Here is a 20,007-nt window from a genome sequence, read left to right as displayed (position 1 = left end):
CTAAATGTTGGCTAAGCTTCTTTTGAGTTACTGTGGCAGATTAAAGATGGACATAAATTCTTTGCCATTCATTGAGAGGAGGAATCTATTTATCCTCCCCTTGAATTTGGGATGGTTTGTGACTGCTTTGGCTAATAGCATGTGGCAAAATGATGTCATTCCAGTTATTAAAAAGAGGACTGGCAGCTTTTGCCCTGCTTTCTTGGAAGCCAGCTGCCAAGCAGGAAGGGAGACTACCTTGAGACTATCACATTCTAAGAAGCCCAAGCTGCATGAATAAATCCTGGAGAATAATGTTACTGAAATCAGGCTCAGCTGCTCACCTCTCAAAACCCAATAATTGAGGGGCAGGTGTCAGCAGAGAGGAAAGATGCTTTATTCAGAAAAGCCAGCAATCTAGGGAGAAGGTGGATTCACGTCCAGAAACCAACTCTGAAGATTCTGCTCTGCCATGACAATTTTTAAAGGGAAAAAGGGGGGAAACAATATCAGTTAAACATTAAGGCAGGAGGTCAGATTCTTCATCATTTTTCCATGCATGCAGACCTGCTGACTCTCTCTGATCTTCCTTGGGATGCGGTTTTGCTTGTGTGGTCCACCTGCAATTGGATATTCTCTTGCCCACGTGGTCTGCCTGCAGATTTACTAAGGGGAAGATAGATAGGGGTAGAGAGTCAGTCATTCTTTAACTACTTAGTTCTTTTTTTTTTTTTTAACCTTGGGTTTATTTATTTATTTTTATTTATGGCTGTGTTGGGTCTTCGTTTCTGTGTGAGGGCTTTCTGTAGTTGTGGCAAGTGGGGGCCACTCTTCATCGCGGTGCGTGGGCCTCTCATTATCGCGGCCTCTCTTGTTGCAGAGCACAGGCTCCAGACGCGCAGGCTCAGTAATTGTGGCTCACGGGCCTAGTTGCTCCGCGGCATGTGGGATCTTCCCAGACCAGGGCTCGAACCCATGTCCCCTGCATTGGCAGGCAGATTCTCAACCACTGCGCCACCAGGGAAGCCCTAACTACTTAGTTCTTTATTCTTACTCCTTCTAATCCAGGAAAGGAATCAACAGGTTAGGCAAGTCATTGTGTACATTCAGTAAAGCAGAAATCAGGAACTAGGTTAAATGTTGCCTAGTGATCTCATCTTTATGATTAAGGTCTGAGGAAGACAGGGGTGAACAAAAGGAAAAGGGGCAAAGGAGCTGCTTACAATATGACACCACGTAGAGAGAGAGAGAGAAGGAGGGGGAGGGAAAGGGAGAAGAGGGGAGGGAGAGGGAGGTAAAGGAAGGGAGACAAGAGGGAGGGAGGGAGATAGAAAGAGAATGTCAAGGAATAATGAAGCTCCCAGTATATAGTAAAGAGGCCATCTCGAAAGTGGATCCTACAGTTCCAGCCACTCCAGCTACCACCACATGGGTCAGAGACCAGCTACCCAGCCAAGTTCATTGTGAATTCCTGACTCATAAAACTGTGAACAAATGAAGTGGTTGTTTTAAGTCATTTGGGGTAATTGTTTAAGTTTTCAAGTGGTTTGTTATGAAGTAATGGTTAACCTGATGAACTGGTTTTGTAAACCTAATGTAGGTAATTTTTTAGAAATTATCAATACTTAGGGTTTGTTTTTACCCATAATTCCTTGGGAATGGTTATCCCACTTGAACTAAAAGGATACTGGATTTCTTCACATCTTGTTCCAAGTAGTCAGGGGTCATTGTGTCTCCAGAGACCTGGGGTGGCAGCAGGGAGACCAGAGCAGCTTCAGAGTCTGGGGAGAAAACGATGAGTCGAAGTGAAGAAGACAGGGCCTGAGAAATGTTCGATTTGTAACTAGTCTCTATCCTGGGCTCCCCTGACATCACATCCTATTGCTTGAGACATATGGGGTCTGATCAGAAGCATTTGTTCACTAAAACTGGCTGGTACCTCTGTCTCCTTCCATAATGTGCTTGCTAACTGGTAGACCAGAATCTGATCTGATGCTATTTCTTCTGCTGAAAAATCCTTCCTACTCCTTTTTTTTAAAAAACCTGATCAGCCCTTACTGATGTGAGATATCTGAGATATCTCTGCCAGGCTTATCTGGGAGCTCTTCCTCTTCTGTGCTCCCATGGCAACCTGAGCTCACCTCTATCATTTAAAATGCCATACTGAGTCATCAGCCAATGTTTTGGTCACTTCCAGGAATGGCAGATTTCCAAAGGGCAGGAGAACTTTCCTGTTCATCTCAGTATCTATCAAGTGGTTAGAAGGGAACTTAGAGCATAGGTGGTCAATGAATGCTTCATGCATAGAACTGAAAGGGATCATCTTGTGCAGAGGTAATTTCTCTTGTGATTCTTAAACTATTTATGTTGAGAACATGGGGAGACCTGCCTTTAGAGAGTAGGTAGGCTTGATCTGAAGTCAGATCTTACTAGAAAGAACTAATTCTCTTTCTCTTCTCCTCATTCCTTCATTTTCTGGAAGTTCGTCTCTGTCTTTGTGGAGCTATGGCATAACACACCGTCGACCTATAGAGAGGATGATTTAATGCTAGCCCAACTAGGAACCATCCTTAGTGAGTTCAACAAGCTCAATGCTTTACACTCTTTTGGCCTCTTTTTTTTTCTCTCATCTTTCTCACTGCTCTCATCTTATGGGATCGTTTTTCCCATTTTATTCCTTTTTACGGAATGGCACACAATGAGGTAAGGCTGGTCATTGGGACCAGATGGCTTCAAAGGAGAATTCTATCAAACATTTAGAGAAGAGCTAAGATTTATCCTTCTCAAACTCTTCCAAAATATAGCAGAGGGAGGAACACTCTCAAACTCATTCTACAAGGCCACCATCACCTTGAAACCCAAACCAGACAAAGATGTCACAAAAAAAGAAAACTACGGGCCAATATCACTGATGAACATAGATGCAAAAATCCTCAACAAAATACTAGCAAACAGAATCCAACAACACATTAAAAGGATCATACACCATGATCAAGTGGGGTTTATCCCAGGAATGCAAGGATTCTTCAAGATATGCAAATCAATCAATGTGATACATCATATTAACAAATTGAAGGATAAAAACCATATGATCATCTCAATAGGTGCAGAAAAAACTTGTGACAAAATTCAACACCCATTTATGATAAAAAATCCTCCAGAAAGTAGTCATAGAAGAAATTTACCTCAACATAGTAAAGGCCATATGTGACAAACCGACAGCCAACATCCTTCTCAATGGTGAAAAACTGAAACCATTTCCATTAAGATCAGGAAAAAGACAAGGTTGCCCACTCTCACCACTATTATTCAACATAGTTTTGGAAGTGTTAGCCACAGCAATCAGAGAGAAAAAGAAATAAAAGGAATCCAAGTTGGAAGAGAAGAAGTAAAGCTGTCACTGTTTGCAGATGACATGATACTATACATAGAGAATCCTAAAGATGCCACCAGAAAACTACTAGAGCTAATCAATGAATTTGGTAAAGTAGCAGGATACAAAATTCATGCACGGAAATCTCTTGTATTCCTATACACTAATGATGAAAAATCTGAAAGGGAAATTAAGGAAACACTCCCATTTACCATTGCAACAGACAGAATAAAATACCTAGGAATAAACCTACCTAGGGAGACAAAAGACCTGTATGCAGAAAACTATAAGACACTGATGAAAGGAATTAAAGATGATACAAACAGATGGAGAGATATAACATGTTCTTGGATTAGAAGAATCAACATTGTGAAAATGACTATACTACCCAAAGCAATCTACAGATTCAGTGCAATCCCTATCAAACTACCAATGGCATTTTTCACAGAACTAGAACAAAAAATTTCACAATTTGTATGGAAACACAAAAGACCCTGAATAGCCAAAGCAATCTTGAGAAAGAAAGACGGAGCTGGAGGAATCAGTCTCCCTGACTTCAGACTATACTAAAAAGCAACAGTAATCAAGACAGTATGGTACTGGCACAATAACAGAAATATAGATCAATGGAACAGGATAGAAAGCTCAGAGATAAACCCACACACCTATGGTCACCTTATTTTTGGTAAAGGAGGCAAGGATATACAATGGAGAAAAGACAGCCTCTTCAATAAATGGTGCTGGGAAAACTGGACAGCTACATGTCAGAGAATGAAATTAGAACACTCCCTAACACCATACACAAAAATAAACTGAAAATGGATTAAAGACCTAAATGTAAGGCCAGACACTATCAAACTCTTAGAGAAAAACATAGGCAGACATAAATAAACTCTATGACATAAATCACAGCAAGATCGTTTTTGACTCACCTCTTAGAGAAAGGGAAATAAAAACAAAAACAAACAAATGGGACCTAATGAAACTTAAACGCGTTTGCACAGCAAAGAAAACCATAAACAAGACGAAAAGACAACCCTCAGAATGGGAGAAAATGTTTGCAAACCAAGCAACTGACAAAGGATTAATCTCCAAAATATACAAGCAGCTCATGCAGCTCAATATCAAGAAAACAAACAACCCAATCCAAAAGTGGGCAGAAGACCTAAATAGACATTTCCCCAAAGAAGATATATAGATTGCCAACAAACACCTGAAAGGATGCTCAACATCACTAATCATTAGAGAAATGCAAATCAAAACCACAATGAGGTATCACCTCACACCAGTTAGAATGGCCATCATCAAAAAATCTCCAAACAATAAATGCTGGAAAGGGTTTGGAGAAAAGGGAACCCTCTTGCACTGTTGGTGGGAATGTAAATTGATACAGCCACTATGGAGAACAGTATGGAGGTTCCTTAAAAAACTAAAAACAGAACTACCATATGACCCAGCAATCCCACTAATGGGCATATACCCTGAGAAAACTATAATTCAAAAAGAGACACGTACCACAATGTTCATTGCAGCAGTATTTACAATAGCCAGGACATGGAAGCAACCTAAGTGTCCATTGACAGATGAATGGATAAAGAAGATGTGGCACATATATACAATGGAATATTACTCAGCCATAAAAAGAAATGAAATTGAGTTATTTGTCGTGAGGTGGATGGATCTAGAGTCTGTCATACAGAGTGAAATAAGTCAGAAAGAGAAAAACAAATACCATATGCTAACACATATATATGGAATCTAAACAACCAAAAAAAATGGTTCTGAAGAACCTAGGAGCAGGACAGGAATAAAGACGCAGACATAGAGAATGGACTTGGGGATACGGGGAGGGGGAAGGGTAAGCTGGGACAAAGTGAGAGAGTGTCATGGACATATATACACTACTAAATGTAAAACAGATAGCTAGTGGGAAGCAGCCACATAGCACAGGGAGATCAGCTTGGTGCTTTGTGACCACCTAGAGGGGTGGGATAGGGAGGGTAGGAGGGAGATGCAAGAGGGAGGAAATATGGGGATATATGTATATGTATAGCTGATTCACTTTGTTATACAGCAACAAGTAACACACCATTGTAAAGCAATTATACTCCAATAAAGTAAATAAAATAATTGTATTTTTGTTAAAAAAAAAAAAAAAAAGATTGGTCATTGGCTGTTGCCCTGCTCCTTCAGTGGGGCTGGAACTGCATGGGAACCTTCCCTCAAGCTACGGTTCAGTTTCTGCCAGCAGAGACCCTCTGGTCTCCATTTCCTCAACTGTAAGAGAGGCAGAATAATTAAATACCTCCCAAATCGGTTAATGGGATAGACGAAAACTTGAAGTGAAATAGTAGGTGTCAAAGCCCTTTGCTAAGTGAACTGATGTATAAATATTTGGTGTGTTGAGTGGGTTCAGCTGGTCTCTGCCTATCACTGTCTAATCGTGTAATTGACCCCCTGCCTCTCACCAAGTGTTGTTTCTGACCACAAATCCTTGAAACAATTAAAGTCTGCATGTCAGATTTGTCTTCCAGGATTTCTAAGGCCTGCCACTGTGGTATTAATGGCCAGAACCAGAGAGGCCGGAGCAGGGTTTGATGAATGTACTATAATTGCTGTTTGATATGACATAGTAATAGGAAAATTCATATAATTGACAATGTAAAGGCCCCTACTGTTAGCAGCTGCTTTAAATTGAATGGAGCCAAGATTGTTAATAGTCTTTTCTTCACAGGGGTCTTTCCTTTGGCAGCCATAGCACAGAGCAAGCGTGTCCCATCATCTACGCCTCCCTCCAGGCCTACAACCCAGCCTCCCTGTGGCAGAGGATTATAGGGAATAGTCCATTTGCACTTTTTCGTCTTGTGTTAATTATCTGGTGGAACCATTGGTGTGTGATATGTGGCATTTCCTCCCTGTGAGACTTCTCCTTATGCAGCATGATGCTACAGAAGACAGTTCTGGAACTGAACCAGGGATATGCCATTCACTAGCTGCATGTTTTGGACAAGTTACGTAACCTCTCTGAGCTGCAGTGTCTTCTAGGAAACATGAAAATTAAAACCTACAAATTGTGAAATGACCAGCACAGGGCATGGAACGTGTTTATTAAATATTAGCCTCCTCTCTTCTCTGCGTGCACCAGACCAGACCTCTTTAATTAGCCAAGTCCTCCACTAGCCATTTCTCTGTCCTCACTCTCTGGTTTGCCACTTTTCTCAACAAAGTGACAATAAAGCAATCTGACCTTGCACTACAGAATTCCTTAGGGCTGTTTCTCCTTTCCTTACAAGAGCTACCTTGCTTTACCAAAAAACCAATATGGGTCTTATAAGAAAACTGCAGAAGATTCAGTACAGGGCGTCCTGTTGCTAGACACTTTGGGTCATTATTATTGGATTAGGTTTACTGGCATAAGACTGATTCACAGGAGAAGTAAAAACCAGAGTAAAGCATAAGAGATTCCACTCACACATTGATGCCTGTCTTTTAAATGCAAACCATCAAATTATAAAATTGTGTGTGTGAGGGTATATGTGTCTAAGAAGAAGAGAGGAAGGCGGGTGGCAGGGAGGGAGAGAGAGGAGAATTCTTATGGGGCTCAGGTGCCGGCAGGAAGAAACACGTTTAATGTGGTTTCTCGCTAGGCCTACCCTAATTGTTCCCCTTGGCTGCAGATAAAGCATTTGTATGTGTGTGCCTGTATGCCTGTCGAAAGCTTTCTTCAGGTAGACCAAAGCCACAGGTGCTCAGGCAGTTCTCTCTGCAGTCACTCAGACTGTTTTCCTGTGCAGTTAGTAATAACTAGGGATTACATCATCTGTCCTGTAGACAGATGGACATTGGGATGACACAGACCTACTAGAGAATGGGCTTGAGGATACGGGGAGGGGGAAGGGTAAGCTGGGACAAAGTGAGAGTGGCGTGGACATATATACACTACCAAACGTAAAATAGATAGCTAGTGGGAAGCAGCCGCATAGCACAGGGAGATCAGCTCAGTGCTTTGTGACCACCTAGAGGGGTGGGATAGGGAGGGTAGGAGGGAGGGAGACACAAGAGGGAAGAGATATGGGGACATACGTATATGTATAACTGATTCACTTTGTTATAAAGCAGAAACTAACACACCATTGTAAAGCAATTATACTCCAATAAAGATGTTAAAAAAAAAAATTCCTATGTAAAAAGAACCCCCACCCACCCCGCAAAAAAAAAAAAAAAGATCAATAGAATGTTTATAAACTGTTGCGGTAATCATTCGGGAAGAATACTGCAGTTTCCTAACTTTCTTCTAGAAGAACTCTCCTAAGCAGGAAATAAGTGTATTTATTTTGTTTTAATCCCTGGTATTTTTTTTACTGCATGAGCTTCTCCCTTACTGACTCCTTAATGTCTATGCTGCTGAAACTAACCATCTTTTATAAACACTATTGATGTTTTTTTTCATGTCTTCCAGTCATCTTTAATCAGAATATTCTGTCACCACAAAATCTTCCATGGGAAGACTTTGTCATAAAAGCTATTAATGTCTGGCGTTAAAACACTTTACCCGGCTCTCATGCTCTGACGAGCCCTCTGATGTGGTAGGCTATTTACAATTCTCAAAAGCATGCTTTCCCATGGGAAGCCGAGATTTCACTCCACCATTGATACTTGCTTTTATTTTTTCTTTTTACAGTTTTTTATAAGTTGTGATTATCTAGAAATGCAGTTATCAGGTGGCAACAAGGTATCACTCAACAAAGGAAAGGAGATCAAAATGCTGTCATTCATTAAAGGACAATTAGGAAGTGTGTGGCTACTGAGGTGTGTATAAGCAGTTATAAAATAGGGGAAATAGGTACAGTCTCTGAGATATGTCATTTACCTGAAGTTATGATAACTTGGTGATACATACATATATTTCTCATGAATTGATCGTTGCCAGTAATTATCCTAAAACAAAATTGTGCAAATATTTTGAGGAATCATGTATGTCTGCCAAATGTTTGTGCTGTTGGTACAATTTAGGGATGCCCTATTCACATCTTTAGTCACACCAGTGTTTAGATACTCCTGTTTGGACAAGGGCAATTCTCTGGAGATGGGGGCAGCCATGAGTTGCTGTAATTCAAAATTCATATGTGCATTGCTTAATAGAGGCCATCTGGATGGGAAACCACAAGTATTCATTACTATCAATTCCTTGCATCTCTTTTCACTTGCTGCCTATATTAAGTTCATGCCTTCTAAACACAGCTTCTTTAGGATTTTGGTTGGCCATATTTGGGGGAAAACTTGTAAGAGGGTTAGTGGGACCAACCATTGTGTCCGATGCTGGGCCTTCTTAGGTGAAATATGTTTGTCTGCGCTACAGACACTGTAGCTCAGACACTGTCAGCCCTTGGATAGTGGTGCTAGCTAAGAGCACGTGGTTGGGAAAGGCAAACCCACACTTGTAATATGTGTTAATTCCAGTTGATGATGAATGGCTGTTCCATCCGGCGGGCGTTGGGGGGGGAAGAAGTCCCATAACGTCAACTTGCTACAAGTGGCTGCTTGGTTTTCTTGAAGGGTGGTACTCTTCTGAGATCCTAGTTTTGTTTTGTTTTCTTTTGTTGTTGGGTGGGATATGCAGAAGGGCAAGAGCTAGATTAGCATTAGTAAGAAACAGATCCTGCTATCTGACTCATGAATAGCCTCTATCTCTGCCACCACACAGCTCTTTATGAGTCTTATGCAAGAGGCACTGATAATGGGTGGTCAAAGACAAAGATTAGAAGACTTGCTGAGTCATGTGGTCCACTAGGTATTGATACTTTAATGCCTCTTCTATAGCAGATGCTCTTTGCTCAGCATTAATGTGTGATACAGAGGTGCTCATACTTTGTACTCACTTTCAAAGGTCCATTTACCTGCCAATCCCCCAGACCTCCTTCCTTGTCCTCTAATCTAGTTTTTTCCAAGTCATTGACCATGCAGATAAGCTATTTCTGCTGGCTCATGAGTCTGTGTATAGTCTTAACCTTGGTCTACTCTCTCTACATTCCAAGTGTTTTGCCTGTTGTAGTGTCGAAAGCTCTTCCCAGTGGGAAGCTTTTCCCTTGACATTCTTTCAGGGCTTCTGCTGAGTGAAGATGTGGTACAGTGACAATTCATTTTTTGCTTGCACTCACTTGCTAAATTGACTCATCTGTGAATCAAGCTTTGTATATTTCTTTTCCCATCATTTAGTCATAGAAAATGCCCATGTGGTCAAAGTGGGAGCTAAGGAAAAGGCCCCAGAGAAACATGGGCTCTGAGCAGCTGTTCATGCACCTTAGTTGTACCTTTTGGACCAGCTTGTGGCTGATTCTGGATATACCACATCCACGTTATTATGGATTGATGTTAGAACTGCCCCAAATTATGATTTGGTGGATCTGAAAGCACTCAGTTCATGATAAGTAGTTCTGGCCATATAGTCACTTAATTCTCAAGGTCAGACGTGCAGTTTCTAAAAGGATTCCAAGACCTGTTTTTTGAGTCTTATATAGATTTTTACTACATGTGGCATGACTTCTCTTCCACATCATAGGAGTTTCTGCTGTGACCAGCCTATTGGGCCTTGCCAAAGGTTCTATACAATGTCTTTCTCTACCACAGATCTGTCTGGTATCATGGAATCTGCTGAGTCACAGAGATGAAATGTCAGCACTTCTAGAACCACAGCCTGAATTGCTGCAGAGAACTTTCTTTTTTTGGGGCCTCAATCAAAGCTAACAGCTTTCAAACCAATGTGGTGAATCAGTAGTTTCAGTATTCTTAAATGCAGAATATGCTGCCTACAAAACCCAAAGAACCCTATCCAGGGTTGGATTTCATTCTTTGCGGTAGGAAATGTGAGGCATTTCCCCACTCTCTGGATTACATGTACATTTCCAAGGCATCCAAAGCATTTGCCACTTTTTTGATCATCAGCTTCAATTAATACAATATTAATTTACAAAAAATATCCAGACAGTTGAAAGATAGAAGAATATGCCACCTCAAAATATACCACTTTGGCATAGGATTATTTTGACCTGAAGGCAATTGAGAAGAGGAAGATACAGGAAAAACTCTCTGTCCTTCCACTACTTGCCTAAATGCAGGACATAAATTTATAAAGGTGTCCCCCTTCCCCTTTCTACCAGGAAAAACAGAAGTTAGTCACCAGAGACAACACTAGGCCCTCTTCAGCCCAGGGATGCTACCAAAGGACTCTACAAAACAAATTATGCAACTAGCCCTTATCTAACATTAGTTTCCCCATATATTTGCCTTCCCATAGCATGCTGACCCTAGAAACTCAAAGTTCTTTACCTTTGTCTTGTCACTTCTCTAAAAAAGTATTGCTGTTTTGTTAAGATCCTATATAAACCCAAGCTCTAACCACCCCTTGGAATTACTCATCTCCGTGTGCTCCCAATGTGCCTGTGCGATGCACATGTTAATAAGGTTCTGTTTGTTTTTCTCTTGTTTATCTGTCTTTTGTCAATCTAATTTACTGGGCCCCAGTTAGTGAACCCCACATAGGTAGAGGGAAAACAGTTGTTCTTTCCTACACAGTCCAGGTCCCTTCAATCTATAGTATGACAGAGAACATGAGAACATAACATTGGGATATGACAGTGAGTGTATATAGCCCATGTGAATGTAAACTGCTCTAATATTCTTTTTTGTGAGTTATGGTTTGCCAGTCTAATATCCACATACTGTATACTGGAGGCTCTGTTAATCTTCTCTAATAAAGATATCACGTTTGGTACGGTGGATCCAACCAGATTTTGTAGGGACCAGACTGGTAAATGAAATGGGAATATGGTGGGGAACACCACCTCTGCATGTTTTAAGTCTTTGAGTGTAGCACTGATCTTCTTATTGTGCTGTGAAGTGATAATTGTTTTTGTTTACTCTAATTTCTGGGTGGGAAGGGACAGTTGCAGGGGCTACCACTTGGCTTCCCTACTACAACCACTCCTACTCTATAGGTCAAGGAACCAATGTGAAGTTTCTGCCAACTGCTAAATATATTCACTTGAATTATACATTTGGGGACTGGGGAAATGACAATTATGTGGGTTCATAGTCCCCTCTGTGAGATGGACCTGGGTCAAAACTCTATGGATTTACCTTTATTTCCTGAACCCCTTATACCCCTGATTTAATGGGGAGGCTTTCAAGGTAGCACTTTTTGGTCTCGTGGTGTCAGATTGAACTTGGACCCTATATCTACCAGGCCTTGAAAGATCTGGGTATTCCCCTTTCCCAAGTGAGCCATTACCCAAGTAAATGGCTATGGCTTCCACTGGGGAAGGACTGGGGAATCACTATTGTATCAATATATAATTGCTGTGATGCTATAAGGATCTTCATCATCTGGACCTGGATGCTCCTTCAGTCAATGGGCTCTGTATCTGCGAGCTGACTTCAGTCTTGAAACTGGGCAAAAATTCATGACTTTCCAGGGAGGATAACCTCTGCCTTCTGTTTACCTATTCTTATATATATTTGACAGTACCCTGGGCAGATGACTTTGAGTCATCTCTGTAGATCATTTCAAGTCAGATCCTTCTGGCTGCCATTCATGTTTTGCTAATCATGCTATTCCAAAATCCTATCACCCCCATTGCTTCTAGGGAACTCAGTTTTGTGATGGCATCTCTCCTACCATTTCAACCCGCAGAGGACAGGCACTGCTGAGCATTGCAGTGATGTTGGTGTGCTCTTCCCCAGTTCATCCCTTATTGTCCTAGTAAATGGAGTGCTCTCTGGGCCCTCCTGAAGGAAATGATCAGCTGGTGGGTTTTCCAGTTGTATGTAATAGAAGCATTTTAAAATGCTCTGTTCTCTGAGCCTTTTCAGCTCTTTCTCGCAGTTTTCCATGGTATCTCTAACTTAATGTCAGCTATTGTTTTTTTGTTTTTTTCCAAGCTACCGTGCTTCATCCCAGCAGTGTTTTAGAATCACCACTTAGGAATCTTGGAAGGGAGTTAAGTCCTGTATCACTAGAGACTTCCCTCATATTGTAAATCCTCCTTTATCCAGATTTATGTTCCACTCTTCTTGATCCAGCACCCTTAGGATTCACTTCCAGATATCATCTCCTGCTTCCAGCCAGTGCATGCTACCCAAGTCCTATAACAATTTTGATGCATAATCCCTCTTAGTCCCTAATGGGTCCAGCACTTCTCCAAACTGGCTATGCTGAGATTTGTCCATAAGGGCTTGGTGCCCTGGCAGTGAGGAGAGAGCAGATTTGGGGGAGTTCATTCGTTGTCTTGTTTGGCACCTGCCTCATTTGAGTCTTTTGAACAGTCTTAGAAAAGGTGGGGTGATCTCTCTTCCAAAAAGGAGAGGGCCACTTCTGATGGCCTGGTGGGTTCAGAGATATTGAGGATACAGGGTTCACAGATTCATCTACCCATATGTCTACATCTCAAATCTCAAGGTTCCACTCTTTCCCCTCTCTGGGCCCGGTATTGTCATAGGAGACTTGCCTAGGCCAAGAATTCTCTTAAGTTCTGCCAATATTACACTTAAGTTCTGTGTCTCGTCTTCAGCTGTTTCTGCCCTCTGGCTTCAGGAGGCGAGTCTTTTTGAATGCTACCAAGGAGGCCTGTGATACCCACACTTTGCTTTGAATTATTAAGAGGTCTGAGCCTATCATTTTCTTTCTTCAATAAATCAATGGTACTTAGCAAGAACCACTCACTTTCACAGCCTTTATAGTTGCTATTTCCCCATATCAGTTCAATGCCTGAGAAATTGCAGCAGTTAGTTCATCCCCTCAACCTGCATCCCATATCATTCTCCTCAAGTGAAAGTCTTAGTAGTTGCATGCTGCTGCATGCACAGCATCCCAGAGATTGGCAATACCGCCTACCACAAGTGATCCAGTTGGCAAGTTGGATGCAACTGCAAAATTCTCTCTGCTTCTCAGACCTACTCTGATACAAAGCAACTTGGGTTGAGTTCCTTTAAAGAAGAGCCTGAGATGGGGATTCTTGTTTGAGTAACTTACTGAAGGAGTATTCTTAGGAGAAAAGGAGTGAGGGATGCCTGATAGAGCAGGGCATAAAAGCTAATCGTGAATGTAGTCTCAACTAAAGGCAGCTTCAGTCTGAACACCAGGGGAAGCTTTGGAACACAAATTACAACAAAACGTTAGTGTCACCCTAAGATGAGGAATGAGTCTTTCATCCCTTAGTATCAGCTAATTATTAACTAAAGTTTGTTGGGTTGGAGTAGTTGGAGTGTATATTGTGTAGCTTTTCAAGTAAGGAAGCTCCCATTCAGCCAAGGCTAACTCTCTAGATAAAGGGCCAGCTGTGAGTTTTTACCAGCCAACTCTCATATAACAGCTAGAGGATGGGTACACTGGCAGGTGAAAAAGATATTCCCATTGACTCAACACCAATCCCATATGGTAGATCAAGGGTAGGTCCTGAAATTTTGTATGTATTTCAGCTCTCAAGTGATGTCAATATTGCTGGTCTAAGGACCACACTTTGGCGAAAGATGGATTATTTTGTTTTCAAGTTTTTCTATCTTCTCTTTTTTTTCCTGCACCCTTTTACTTTTCTTTCCCTCATCTTTCCTCTTTCCAATTATGCTTATTCTACATCTGATCTCCAAAATCGTTTGTAGAACTGCATTCAAAGGCTGTGGGCAGTTTGCAGGTTTATTTCTTAAGGAGGGGAAGAAAAACTTCAATTTATTGGTCAGTTTTTCTATGGATACATCCAGTTGCCTACACTAAAGTTGACTTTAAGTCTCTTGTTCACATGACTGGACATTTCTTTTTAAATATTACAAGCTTAGAAGCTGATTCAAGAACAAGGCAGGACTCTTAGCTTTTTGTGAGCAGACCAAGAATAGCAAAGCTATCTTAAAACAGGAACCACAACCAACCTTTTGATTTTATTGTAGCACTGAAAGAAGCATCCTTTACAAGCCTGATTATATCCAACTTATAATTTGGAAATACTGAGGTCCCCCAAAATTAAGGAATTTATTCAAGGTCACATAGGAAATGAATGGCAAAGTTTGGACTAGGACCTAGGCCTTGGGTCTCCTGTTATTGTGTGCTTGAAATTGGATCTCTGCATCTTGAAAATAGTGTCCAAAGTAGGACTTCCAGCCATCAGTTTTATACATAAGCTTTATGCTTAGAGCACAGTGGAATAAAACATCAACATGTAAAAATAAAAATAGATAGAAATGCTAAGTCAAAGAAAAGTATTGAGAAGGTAAAAGATGTTTTAGAGTAGACTGAAAAGTCTGACTTAGTTTAGGATGCCTAGATTCACTTAGTTTAGGATGCCTAGATTCACTTTAGAGAAGATTTCCCATTATCTTAGCATCATTCCCCTTACTGTTGAAAATTTTTAGTAAGACTGCTTCAGATTGGAGAAGGTGACTTCTTTTATTGCTGTCTGCTTTTCCTTCAATGTTGCCATTTTTCATGGCATAGAGGTGACTGAGAAAGAGAATGTATTCAGTACAATACAGAACATCCTTTCCCTATTCACTTTCTAAAGATGTCCATTAAAATTAGGACATTATCACCACAGTCATCAACATTGTCATCATCATCAGCATCATCATCATCATCATCACCATCATCATCATACTTCTCATTACCAACAGTGCTAACACTCATTGAGGGCTAACTATGTACTAGGCAATATATTGTAAGCTTTACATGTATTATCTTATTTAATCTTCAAAACATTCCTATGATGATAATACACTTATTATACTCATTTTACAGACGAGAAAACTGATGCACAGAGGATTTTAGCATTTTTCGCATAGTTACACAGCTAGTTTATAATAGCACCTGGATTTGAACTGAAGTTGGTTCATATCAGAATATACTATTGTAGGAGGAGATCAAGATGATGGGGTAGGAGGACATAGAACTTACCTCCCCCCCGAACACATCAAAAATACATCTACATGTGGAACAATTCTCACTGAAAAATAACTGGAAACTGGCAGAAAGACTCCTGTATAACCAAGGCTATAAGAAAGATCAACACAGAATTGGGTAGGAAGGGCAGAGAAGCCATCAGTGTGGGATCTGTGCCCCTGGGAGAGGACTCAAAGGAAAAAAAAAAGAATAAACATGTAGAAATCTTCCCTGTGGAGTACTTTGAGCCACATATTGGGTGTTCCAGCCCTGGGATCTGACACAGGGAAGTAGAGACCCTTTGGCTGGTTGGAAGGCCAGTGGCACTAAGAGGAGGGCTGTGGGAAGCCTGGACTCCACACGTGAGGAGTGTGTGAAGCAGGGCATAGAGGGTGGACTGAAAACTACACGAGTGGCTGTCTGGTTTTCCAAAACCACTCCTGCTGTGCCCCAGCCTGAGCTGAGGGAACCTGCCAGGCCCACTTGCTTCATGACATAGCTCCGCACTGGGGTGAGGGCATGGCTGTGAGATGCAGAGTTGGCTCAGACCTGAAGTGGCACCTGAGAAGAGTGGGGGCAGCCATTACTGACACTTACACAGGCAGTGTGTCAGAAGTCCAGGTTTCTGACCCCAGCTGGACTGCCACAGCCCAACCCCTAACCCATGCCGAGTGCCCACATCAGCTCTTCTTGCTCCAGCACTGCTCCCTTCTGGGCCAAGGATGCTGGTGCTGGGAGGGGGAAGAGCACCTACATAAAGGGAATGGAGCCAGTGTGGACCTGATTCTCAAGGCTTCTGATCCAGCAAACTGGGACCCAACCCTGCCCCCAGTACAGTGGTGATGGCCCCTGAGCAGTGGGGAAACTCTGGCTCATACCTGGCTCCAGCCCTAGCCCCTTCATCTCCAGCTCCACCTCCTACCATGGTGACAGCTGCCAGCACACCTTGAGGAAAGAAGTGACTGTGTGTTCACATCAAATCCAGTTCTCCCACCAAAGCCACTGGGCACACGTGGACTATTTAGGGATGCTCCTACATAAGGATACTCCTTCAAGACTGCATTAGGTAACCGTTTCACCTAATTTCATAGAGACAGAGAAAGTTAAGCAAAATGAGAAGACAGAGGAATATGTCTCAGTGAAAGAACCAGAGAAGCCTCCTGAAAAAAACAACGAAACAGAAATAAACAATTGACCAGAAAAAGAATTCAAAGTATTAATAAGAATGCTAACTAAATTAGGGAAAAGAAAAGATGAACAAAGTGAGAATTTTAACAAGGAACTAAAAAATATATAAAAGGACCAGCCAGAACTGAAGAATACAATAACTTAAATGAAACACACACTAGAAGGAATTAACATCAGACTAGGTGATACAGAAGGACACATAAATGATCTGGAAGCTAGAATAATGGAAATCACCCAATCAGAATAGCAAAATGAAAAACAAATTAAAAAACGAGAACACTTTAAGGGACCTCTGGAACGACATAAAGTGTACCAACATTCACATTATAGGAGTCCCAGAAGAAGAGAGAGGAGGTTGTTGAAAATGTATTTGATGAAATTATGGCCAAACGTTTCCCAAACCTAAGGAAGAAAACAGATATCCAGGTACAGGGAGCTCAGAGGGTCCCAAACAAGATGAACCCAACCAGACCCTCACCAAGATATATCCTAATTAACACGGCAAAGGTTAAAGACAGAATTCTAAAGCCATCAAGGGAAAAGCAAAGAATCATAGCTATCAGCTGATTTCTCTGCAAAAACTTTGCAGGCCAGAAGGGAGTGGCATGAGTTATTCAAAGTGCTAAGAGGGAAAATCCTGCAACCTAAGATACTCTAGCCAACAAGATTATCATTTAGAATTGAAGGAGAGAGAAATAACTTCTCAGATGAGCAAAAACTGAAAGAGTTGATCAGTGCTAAACCTACCCTAAAAGAAATGTTAAAGGGTCTTCTCTAAGTGGAAAAGAAAAGGCTGTGATAAGAGGTAAGAATCTATAGGAAAGGAAAAATCCCACTAGTAAAGGCAAATTAGTAATACATGTTGAGAATCAAACACTTAAACTAGTATGAAGACTAAAAAAAAGAAAAATTGTAAAATTAACTATCTATAATAATCAGTAAGGGATAAACATGGGATAAACATGAAGATGTAAAATATAACATCAAAAACACAAAATGTAGGAGAGGGGAGTAAAAATGTAGATCTTTTAGAATGTGTTTAAACTTACAGGACTACCTGTTTAAAACAAGCAGATATAGTTGTAGGTCAACATATATGAACCCCTTGGTAACCACAAATCAAAAACCTACAGTAGATACACAAAAAAACAAAAAGAGAGGAACGCAAGTATACTACTAAAGAAAATCATCAAACCACAAGGGAAGAGACAAAAAGAAGAAATGACCAGAGAACTGCAAAAACAACCAGAAAACAGGTAATAAAATGGCAAGAAGTACATACCTATCAATAATGACTTTAAATGTCAATGGACTAAATGCTCCAATCAAAAGACATAGGGTGGCTGAATGGATAAAAAAACAAAACCTTTGAATACACTGCCTACAAGAGACTTACATCAGGGCTAAAGACACACACAGACTGAAAGTGAAGGGATGGAAAAAGGTATTTCATGCAAATGGGAATGACAAGAAAGCAGGGATAACAATGCTCATATCAGACAAAATAGACTTTAAAACAAAGGCTATAATAAAAGACAAAGAAAGGCATTATGTAATGATAAAGGGATCAATACAAAGAGAGGATATTACACTTGTTAACATAAATACACCCAAGACAGGAGCACCAAAATATATAAAGCAAACACAGACATAAAGAGAGAAACTGACAATAATACAATAATAGTGGGGGACTTTAACACCCCACTTACATCAACGGACATATCATCCAGACAAAATTAATAGGCAACAGTGATCTTAAATGACACAATAAACAAGTTGAATTTAGTATATACTTACAGGACATACCATGCAAAACAGCAGAATACACATTCTTTTCAAGTGCACAAGAAATGTTCTCCTGGATAGATCACATGCTAGACCACAAAACAAGTCTCAACAAGTTTAAAAGGATAGGAATTATATCAAGCATTTTTTCCGACCACAATGGTATGAGACCAGAAATCAGTTTGGGGAAGAAAAATGGGAAAAGCACAAACACATGGAGAATAAATAACATGCTACTAAAAAAAACTCCAATGGCTCAATGAAGAAATCAAAGAGAAAACACCACGAGTCAAATGAAAATGGAAACACAACTTTCAAAAAGCTATGGGGTGCAGCAAAAGCAGTTCTAAGAGGGAAGTTTATAGAAATACAGGCCTACCTCAAGAAACAAGAAAAAAATAAGCAACCTAACCTAACTTCTAAAGGATTTAGAAAAAGAAGAACAAAGTCCAAAATCAGCAGAAGAAAGGGGGGGGGGGAGAAAAAGAAAAGGTCAATGAAACTAAGAGCTGTTTTTTAAAAAAAGATAAACAAAGTTGATAAACCTTTAGCCAGGCTCTCCAAGAAGAAAAGACACAAAATAAGGGATGAAAGAGGAGAATAACAACTGATACCACAGAAATACAAAAAAATCATAAGAGAATACTGTGAACACTTATATGCCAACAAATTGGACAACCTAGAAGAAATGGAAAAATTTTTAGAAACATACAACCTGTCAAGACGGAATCAGGAAGAAATAGACAATCTGAACAGACTGATCACTAGTAGTGAAATTGAATTTGTAATACAAAAAATTCCCAGCCCTCAAAAGTTTAAGACCAGATGGCTTTACAGGGTACTTGTACCAAACATACTAAGAAGAGCTAATACCTATCCTTCTCAAACTATTCCAAAAAATTGAAGAGGATGGAACGCTCCCAAATTCATTCTACAAGACCACCATTACCCTGATACCAAAACCTGACAAAAATACCATAAAAATTATAGGCCGATACCTCTGATGAATATAGATGTAAAAATCCTCCACAAAATATCAGCAGATTGAATTTAAAAATATATAAAAAGGATCATACACCATGAACAAGTGGGATTTATTCCAAGGATGCAAGGATGGTTCAGTATTCATAAATCAATCAGTGTGATTGATACTCCACATTAACAAAAGGAAGGATAAAAATCACATGATATCTCAATAGATGCAGAAAAGACATTTAACAGAATTCAACATCCATTCACCGTAAAACTCTCATCAGAGTTGGTCTAGAGGGACTATATCTCAACATAATAAGGCCATTTATGACAAACCCACAGCTAACATCATATTCAATGGTGAAAAACCAAAAGTCTTTTCTCCAAGGTCAGGAACAAGACAAGAATGCCCACTGTTACCACTTCTATTTAACATAGTATTGGAAGCCCTAGCCACAGCAATTAGACAAGAAAAAGAAATAAAAGACATCCAAATCGGAAGGAAAGAAGTAAAACTGTCACGATTTGTAAATTACATAGTACTATAATAGAAAACCTTAAAGTCTCCACCTATAAAATATTAGAACTAAGAAGTGAATTCAGTAAAGTTGCAGGATACAAGGTTAATATATAGAAATCTGTTGTTTTTCTATACACTGATAATGAACTCTCAGAAAGGGAAGGCAAGAAAATATTCTCATTTAAACTGGCATCAAAGAGAATAAAATATCTAGGAATAAATGTAACCAAGGAGGTTAAAGACCTATACTCTGAAAACTACAAAACACTG

General features: G+C 40.3%; 1 long non-coding RNA gene across 1 annotated transcript; it reads right to left on the bottom strand.

Moving 5' to 3' along the window:
- Positions 1–354: 354 nt before the first annotated feature.
- On the bottom strand, positions 355–18,313 carry LOC130708476 (uncharacterized). The gene is made up of 3 exons (XR_009008728.1): positions 18,258–18,313; positions 1,622–1,760; positions 355–645 (listed from the first exon to the last, which is right to left on the bottom strand). It is a non-coding gene; the product is annotated as an uncharacterized LOC130708476 (long non-coding RNA).
- Positions 18,314–20,007: the final 1,694 nt, after the last annotated feature.

The sequence above is a fragment of the Balaenoptera acutorostrata genome, chromosome 6 (genome assembly GCF_949987535.1).
Source record: "Balaenoptera acutorostrata chromosome 6, mBalAcu1.1, whole genome shotgun sequence".
In the NCBI taxonomy this organism is placed as follows: Eukaryota; Metazoa; Chordata; class Mammalia; order Artiodactyla; family Balaenopteridae; genus Balaenoptera; species Balaenoptera acutorostrata.
The sequence above is the reverse complement of the archived record's forward strand: the minus strand, read 5'-3'. Positions and strand labels throughout refer to the sequence as shown.